Source organism: Choloepus didactylus, chromosome 1, assembly GCF_015220235.1.
Source record: "Choloepus didactylus isolate mChoDid1 chromosome 1, mChoDid1.pri, whole genome shotgun sequence".
Lineage (NCBI taxonomy): Eukaryota > Metazoa > Chordata > Mammalia > Pilosa > Megalonychidae > Choloepus > Choloepus didactylus.
In genome coordinates, this window is record NC_051307.1 from 158,300,133 (window position 1) to 158,309,759 (window position 9,627).

Sequence of the window (9,627 nt, forward strand, 5' to 3'; positions counted from 1 at the left end):
AAGAAGATGGTGGCATAGAGAGGAGTGGAGGTTAGTTAGTCACCCTGGAACGACTAATAAACAACCAGGAGCAACGAGTAAATAATCTGGAATAACTGCAGGGGGACAAATGTGACTGTCCACACATCACACACCAACCTGGATTGGGCGGAATGCCTGAGATTGCAGCATAAAATATGTAAGTAAAGACTGCGGACCTGCACCAAGAACCCCTCCCCTACGGCAGCCCAAACTGCAAAACCTTGCTGTGATAGAGAGCAGCACTCTCTGAACAAGTGAATATACTTCAGTCCAGCTGAATATGGGGTTTTGATTAACAAATGTGGACTGCTCAATACAAGCTACAAATCCCCAACAAGCAGACAGAAGTTATTAGTGATGACTGACCTTATAGAGCCGACTGACCTTATAGAGCCGGGGGACTTCTCTGTGTCAGGAGGGGGAGCCTAGAGGACCAGGTGCTATCTCTGGCCAGTGGATGAAGCTGGGGGGACCATGGACTGGCCCTGAAGATGGGTTTTCTGTCCCTTTTTCTCTCTCTTAACCCGGGTGGCTCAGTGGAGGAAGCTGTAGCCATTTTCAGATCGCAGCTCTCTGACCCACACAAGGGTGGAGATAGCAGAGTCAGAGAGACAAAGAGCCTATTTAAATGCAAATGAAAATTCCCTAGAGGGTGTATCTTCCCTAAGAGGAAGGAGGTGGTGCCCAGCCCTACCTCCGGCCTCCCATTCAGAACCAGACCCCAGAGCCTGGGGGAAAACAGCCAAAACAGAAACTAAGGACTAAAAGATCCACACCTCCTTACACCAGTCTGGAGCTACAGGCTGACAGGAGGAAAAGCACAGAGGCTTGAGGCCTTCCAGGGTGTGTCAATCTTCTAAGACACACCCTCAGGGAGACCTGGTACTGAATATTGTCCCCTTCTGAAATCTGAGCCCATTCTGGTCTGGGAATACCTGGTTGGGGTAACCAAGGAAACCAGATGCCTAGACATCAGAAAACTACAACCTAAACTAAGAAAAACAAACTTATGGCCCAGTCAAAGGAACAAACTTACACTTCAACTGAGATACAGGAATTGAAACAAATGATGCTAAATCAGTTCAAAAACTTTAGGGAAGATAGGGCAAAAGCGATGAACAATATAATGAAAACACTGGGTGAATATAAGGTAGAAATTGAAAGTTTGAAAAAACAACTGGCAGAATCTATGGAAACGAAAGGCACAACACAAGAGATGAAAGACACAATGGAGCCATACAACAGCAGATCTCAAGAGGCAGAAGAAAACACTCAGCAACTGGAGAACAAGACACCTGAACTCCTACACACAAAAGAACAGATAGGGAAAAGAATGGAAAAATATGAGCAATGTCTCAGGGAATTGAATGACAGCATGAAATGCATGAATGTACGTGTCATGGGTGTCCCAGAAGGGGAAGAGAAGGGAACAGGGGTAGAAGCAATAATAGAGGAAATAATCAATGAAAATTTCCCATCTCTTATGAAAGACATAAAATTACAGATCCAAGAAGCACAGCATGCCCCAGACAGAATAGATCTGAATAGAGCTACAGCAAGACACTTAATATTCAGATTATCAAACATCAAAGACAAAGAGAGAATCCTGAAAGCAGCAAGAGAAAAGTGATCCATCACATACAAAGGAAGCTTGATAAGACTATGGGCAGATTTCTCAATGGAAACCATGGAGGCAAGAAGGAAATGGTGTGAAATATTTAAGATACTGAAGGAGAAAAACTGCCAACCAAGAATCCTATATCCAGCAAAACTCTCCAAATATGAGGGAGAGTTTAAAATATTTTCTGACAAATAGACAATGACAAACTTTGTGAACAAGATACCTGCACTACAGGAAATACTAAAGGGAGCACTATAGACAGATAGTAAAAGACAGAAGTGAGAGGTTTGGAACACAGTCTTGGGTGATGGTAGCAAAACAACGTAAGCACACTGAAAAAAGATGACTGTGAGTATGGTTGAAAGAGGAAGATTAGGAACAAGTGGGACACCAGAAGGAAAGAGGAAAGATAAAGACTGGGACTCTATAACTCAGTGGACCTAGAGTGCTCAACAATTGTGATAAAATGTTCAAATATGTTTTTACATGAGGAAGAACAAATGAATTTCAACCTTGTAAGGTGTTAAAAATAGGGAGGTATTGGGGAAAAAATATAATCAATGCAAACTAGAGACTATAATTAAGAGAAGCATTGTATTATGCTTCCTTTAATGTAACAAAGGCAAATACCAAAGCTAAATGCATATAAGAGGGAGACATAAGGGAGGGGTACAGGGCTCTTGGCATTGGTGATGTTGTCTGACTCTTTATTCTACTTTAGGTTAATGCTATCTTTCCTTTTGTTTTCCTGTCATGTTTTTTTTCTCTCTCTTTTTTATTTTTCTTTTTTCTCTCTACCTTCTTTGACGCTTCCTTCTTCTTTGTGGAAGAAATGGAGATGTCCTTATATAGATAGTGGTGATGGTGGTGAATACATAAATATGTGACTATACAGGGAACCGTCGATTGTTTACTTAGGATGGAATGTATGGTGTGTGAACAAAACTGTCTTAAAATAATGGGTTGATGAAGAAACCTTGAGGACACTATATTGAGTGAAATAAGTCAGACACATAAGGACAAATATTGCAGGGTCTCACTGATATGAACTAATTATAATATGTAAACTCATAGACATGAAATAAAATTTACCAGGATATAGAACGAGGCTAAAGAATGGGGAGAAGTTGCTTATTATGAGCAGAATGTTCAACTAAGGTGAATTTAAATGTTTGGAAATGGACAGAGGTGATGGTAGCACATTGTGAGAATAACTAACAGTGCTGAATGATGTGTGAATGTGGTGGAAATGGGAAACTCAGAGTCACGTATGTTACCAGAAGGAAAGTTGGAGGTTAAAAGATGGGAATGTAAAAAACAGTGAATCTTGTTGTGGGCAATGTCCGTGATTAATTGTACAAATACTAGAAATCTCTCTCATGAACTAGAACAAGTGTATGACACTATAACTAGAAGTTAATGATAGAGGGGCATATAGGAAAAAAAAATACCTATTGCAAACTATATACTACAGTTAGCAGTATATTAACATTCTTTCTTCAACAGTAACAAATGTACTATACCAAAACTATGAATCAATAATGGAGGGGGGGGTGGGGGGGGTGGTTAGGGGTATGGGAGGATTGGAGGTTCTTTTTTTTTTTCTTTTTTTTTTTGTCTTTATTTCTTTTTTGGAGTAATGAAAATTTTCTAAAAATTAAAAAAAAATGAATTGTGGTGATGGATGCACAGCTGTATGATGGTACCATGGGCAATTGATTGTACACGTTGGATCTTTGGATAATTGTATGGAAAGTGAAAAATCTCCATTAAAAAAAAAGTGATTCCAGACTGAAAACACATCTGGAATGACACAGAGATACAATTGCAAAATCCTCAATGCAGATTGCATAAGATTTCTATATTCAAACCCTGTCAAACTTGAACCCAAACCCCAAATTCAAGATGTATTATAAACAGTGGTATACTGGTAAACCAACTCTGAAAAAAAAAAAGCCCTTATTTATAGCATTTTCCAATTTACGTGACATGAATATTTCAACCACAGTTGACTTGACTTGAAACTACCAATGAAATGTCAATGAATGCAGAGTTGGGAAGAGATGCATGGAATCAGCCCTCGCATGCTGGCTCCAACACACCACTTGATCGTGAATAACAATTATAAGACATTGCAAACAGCTATAATGGATCTCTAAGAAAATCAGTAATATTGGTTGGATACATGAAAGAAGGAACTAAAAATTTACTCAAGATGGAATAGATAACCCGAATACTTCCAAAACTATTAAAGAAATGGAATCTTTAGTTAAAAACCCTCTAGGAAAAAACCTTCAGGCCCAGATGGTTTCACTGGTAAATTCAACCAAATATTTAAAGAAGAAATAACACCAATTCTATCCAATCCTTTCCAGGCAATATAAAAGGATGGAACACTTCTCAACTCATTTTATGAGGTCAGCATTACCCTGAGTGCTGGTTTGGATGTATTATGTCCCCCAAAACACCACTTTCTTTAATGCAATCTTCTGGAAGCAGACATGTTAATGATTAGGTTGGAATCTTTGGATTAGGTTGTTTCCATGGAGATTGACCCATCCAACTGTGGGTAATACCTTTGATTAGATTATTTCCATGGAGGTGTGGCCCTGCCCATTCAGCATGGGTCTTAAGTTGACTGGGGCCCTATCAGAGCTCAAACAGAAGGAGCTTGCTGCTGCAGCTGAGACAGACATTTTGGAGATGGCTGTTGAAAGCAGAGTTTTGCTGATGCTTTGGAGATACTAGCCTAGAATTTGCCCCGAGAAGCTAAGCCCAGAGACATTTTGGAGAAGGCCATTTTGAAACGCAATCTGGGAGCAAGCAGAAACCAGTCAGGTACCTTCTGAGCTAACAGAGGTTTTCTGGATGCCAATGGCCTTTCTCCAGTGAATGTATACTCATGTTTATGCTTTGGTTTTGACATTCTTATGGCTGTAGAACTCAACTTTGTATCCAAATAAACTCCCTTTATAAAATCCAATCCATTTCTGGTATCTTGCATAATGGCAGCGTTAGCAAATCAGAACACCCTGATTCCAAAATCAGACAAGAAAATTACAAGAAAACTGTAGTCAAATATCCCTCATGAACAGAGACACAAAAATCCTTCAGAGCAGATTAGCAAAAAAAAAAAAAAAAAAAAAAAAATTGTAGCAATATATAAAAAGAATAATATATCATGGCTCAGTGAGGTTTATCCTGGAGAATGCAAGTTTGGCTCAATATTTTAAAAAGTCAATGTATTCCACCATGTTAACATTCTAAAAGAAAATCCACATGATTACATCAATTGGTACCAAAAAAGAATTTGAAAAAATTCAACATCCATTTATGATAAAATTTCTCAATACGCTACAAATAGTGGGAAATTCCTCAATGAGAAAAAAGGACAGCTACCAAAAATTTTACAGCTAACACACAGTTAATGGGAAAGACTGAATGATTTCCCTTCTAAGACTGGGAACAAGGCATAGATGTCAAATGTTACCACTCCTATTCAACATTGTTCTGTAAGTTCTCGCCAGGGCAGTGAGGCAAGAAAAGAAATAAAAGGCATATATATTGAAAAGGAAGAAATAACATTGTCCTTATTCAGGGACAACATGAATGTCTGTGTAGACAATCCCAAGGAATCTATAAAAAATTCCTGGAATTAATAAGCAAGCTTAGCAAAGTCACAACATACAAGGTCAACACAAAAATAAACCATATTTCTATATACTAGCAATTAACAATTAAAACTTAAATTAAAGGCAATGCTATTTATAATAGCTCTAAAATGAAATACTTAGGTATAAATTTAATAAAGCATGCACAGGACCTTTACACTCAAAATTACAAAAAGCTGATGAAAGAAATGAAGAGTTAAACAAAGAGATAGACATACTATTTCAACATGTAGCAGCTTGCTTGAATTTAAAAGAGATTATGAATGAAAAGAACTAGTCCCAAAAACTGTTCATGGATTAGAAGACCCAACATAGTAAAGATGTCAATTCTCTCCAAATCGATGCATAGACATACTTCCAATGAAAATTCCAGCAGAACAAACAGGTTCTAAAATTTATATGGAAAGGCAAAAGATCTAGCGCAACCAAAAATAATATGAACAAGAAAAATGAAATTGGAGTAATTACATTCCACAATTTTTAAGATTTATTATAAAACTACACTAATGAAGATAGTGGTATTGATAGACACATAGATGAATGGAATAAAATAAAATCCAGAAATAGACCCACACAAATAGGGTCCATTAATTTTGGACAAAGTCCACAGGCAATTTAGTAAAGAAACAATAGTCTTTTCAATAAACTGTGGTGGAGGAACTGAGCACACCTAGCAAAAATATAAACTTTAAACCCCATCTCATATAAAAATTAACTCAAAATGGATCACATTGGAGAAAATCTTCATGAGCTGCAGGTAGGTCAAAAGTTTTTAGACATAACACCAAAAGCATGAACCATAAATGAAAAATTGATATATTGGACTTCATCAAAATTAAAACCTTTTTCTATGAAAAAACACTTCATCCAAGAGTGTCTTTAAGTCAAAAGTGTCATTAAATAGAGTATCATCAAAGCGTCATTAAGGGGAGAAAATACAAGTTAAAGTTCAGAAGAAAAAAATTTAAGCCACGTATCTGTCAAAGGATTTGCATCCAGAATAGATAAAGAAATCTCAAAACTAAACAATTAGGAAACACACAATACAATTAAAAAATGGACAAAGAACTTGAATGGATGCTTCACCAAAGATAATGTATACAGAAGGCATTAAGCAAATGATTATATGTTCAATCATTTTGTCATTAGGGAGATGCAAATTAAAACCATGATGAGATACTACTACTTCTCTATTAGAATGGCTAAAATAAAAAATGCTAACAATACCAAGTGCTAAAAAGTTTGCAGAGCAATTAGAACTCTGATATATTACTAGTGGGAAGGCAAAATAGTATAGCTTCTCTGGAAAACAGTTTGGCAGTTTCATATAAATTAAAACATACACTTACCATATGACTCAACAAAACCACACTTAGTTATATACTCTAAAGAAATGAAGCCTTATATTTACCCAAAAACCAGTACAAAAATGTTTATAGCAGCTGTATGCACAATTGCCAAAACCTGTTAACAACCCATAGGTGACTGAATAAGCAAACTATCATACATCTGTACAATGAAATTCTACTCAGCCATAATAAAAGAACTAACTATTGATACACACAACAGCTTGGATGACTTTCAAAGGCATTCATTGAAAGAAGCCAGTCTCCAAAATTTGTATTCTGTATGGTTCCATTTATATGACATTCAAGAAAAGGCAAAACAATAATGATGAAGAACAGATGAATGGTTGCCAGGTGTTAGGGCAAGGGGAAGGGAGAAGATATGACTACAAAGGAATTTTTTTGGGTGACAGAACTATTCTGTATTTAGACTGTGGGGGTAGTTACATGAATCCAAGCATGTTGAAATTCATAGAACTGTACACCCAAAAAATCAATTTTGTCACATGTTAACTTAAAAATGAAATTTTTTTAAAAGATTGAAGGCAAATTTTTAGACAAAGACTGAGCATTCTATATTCTCAGACAATCATTCAATGAATAGCTGAAGGATGAAGGAAGTTGCATCTAATAGGAAGTAGTGGAATGCAAATAGGAGTAGTGAGCCAAGAAATTGATAAATATGTGGGACAATTTAACTAACCATATAAAAATATTATAATGACTAATTTCAGGAGCATACAATAATGTGACATATAGAAAGGAGAAATGATGAAAGTGTGCTAATGTCCTTGTGTTGTTCAGAGAAGAGTTAAAACACAGATTAAATTAGAATTTGTTAAGATAGGTATTCATGTTAAAAATTTAAGGATAGCCACTAAAAGAATAGAAATAGTAGAGGAAAAGGTAGAAAAAAGAAAACTTAGTAAATACAATGGAAGGGGAGAAAGGAGAAAATGGAGGTGTACAAAATGCAAAATAAATGAAAAGTACAAAATAATAGAGTAAACATATCAAAATTGGTTAATAAATATAACAAATATAAAGGGACCAAATTCACTGGTTAAAGTGCAGACAACTTCCGGCTTGATTTTAAAAAATCCAGCTATATGCTATTTATAGTGGACCAATTTAAGGTAGTGAGGGTTACTTTTCCTCCAGAGAAAGAGGAAACAGAAGTGAGGGAAGAAAAGAAAGGAGCGAAGAGAAAGGGTGACTGAACAACATGGTGGAGTGATTAAAGAAATCAAGAATAGGGAGGTCAAATATTCTATTTTATCTTTGCAATGTTGCAGTGCATTTTCCATATTCCCAAACCTTCAGTTGTGTCTCTATCATACTTGAAAGACCAGTGAGAGGGAAATACTGTGGAAATAAAAAAAAGGGCTGGATTCCATAATTGGGTTGATACCTACGAGGAAAGAGAAGAGCAGCTTGGGGACGGCAGGGCAGAGAGCAAGGAGTTGGAATCAGAGGTGGCCATGAAGATGTAAGATTCCTGGGAATTCAGAGAAATCTTGGGGGTGGGCAGTGGACTCTCCCAGGATTTGGAATTAAAACCCAAACTGATCTAATTCAAATTTTCAGAGACAGGGTACCCCAAGGAAAATCACAGTTACATGAGAAAGCAGAAGGAGCGGGGATCATATCCTGGCGATGTGCCTAGTCATGGTGTGGACTGAAGTCAGTGCACACATTCAGACTCCCAGTGATGAAGCAATTGTGAAGCCCTCAATGGAAAGTGAGAATTCTGACTTGAAATGCCTTTCAGTGGCTGCTAAACTGGCTCTTTGTAGCGCTTCCCCTCTGGCCTCCAGGGTTTCAGGGGCCCCTCCAGATGTATACCTTAGCCTGTGGTCAAGAAAATACTCTTTATATCTAGCCTGATGTCCAGATTGTCAGTGGTTAAGGATCCTTTGGAAACTTGCAGGAATTTTTACAGAACATGGGAATCAGGGGCAAAGCAATCCCAGTATGTTTGATAACATGTGAAGAAATTTACATTCTAACTCTAATATTGTTGTGGGATTTTGCATTTTACCAAACTGAGCCTCTGTTTCCCAGAGAAATTGGCAATATCTCTTATCTGCAGAGTGGAAACATTTTTTTTAAAATAGGCTGAATACTGTTTTGTCTAGAGGTCTTCAGCACTGTGAGCTCTGAAAAAACAAATTAACAACTTTTCCAGAGGCAAGAGCGCATACCTGCTCCTTCCAGGTGAGACGTCCATCCCATAGTCTGTAGGAGAAACTGAGCATCATCTTGTCATGAGCTCATGCTGCCAGGCCAGTTATGACTCAGAAAAATGACCACTGAATCCTGAGTTTCAGCCTAATATGGGCATTCCAAGGACAGGATTCAGCCAAGTAGTGACTCATTTCCCCATGGTTTGGCTTGTGGGCATAACAAGATAAAACTCCACCCCTGATTATGAACAGAGTGTATCAGTGGTTCAGATACCTCACCCAGTTTGCAGTCTCAAAATTCAATTCTAAAGCCAGGCTTGGCTAACCAAAATACAGATCAGTGTAGATGGGCATTCTAGTTCTGTCTATGTTTTTCAACTCCAGTTTGAATGTCTAATAGCATGTGGATTTTCAATCAAAACACCCCTAAAAACACTTCATAAATTCAAGCATATTCAGAAAAGAAATTGAAGAATATGCATCTCCTCAGGCTAGACTAGGAATTAGGTCTGTATTTGTTTGCCAAGCAGGCTTTCAGTTGGGGAACAACTCTAACCTTGCTCAATTTAGTAATCATCAAGATGCAGCAGGAGTATGAACACTATCCATGATATCAATGTTTTTCTTATTGCCAGTACATACCAATGTCAAGGTACACTCTGAAATACAGGAGGCCATTTTAGGGCAAAAACAGGAACAGCCCTTGGCAAGGGTGTAATGACACCACAGATAATCCTCAGGATCTCCCATCCTCCCTATCCATCTTTCTCTAACACTTTCCC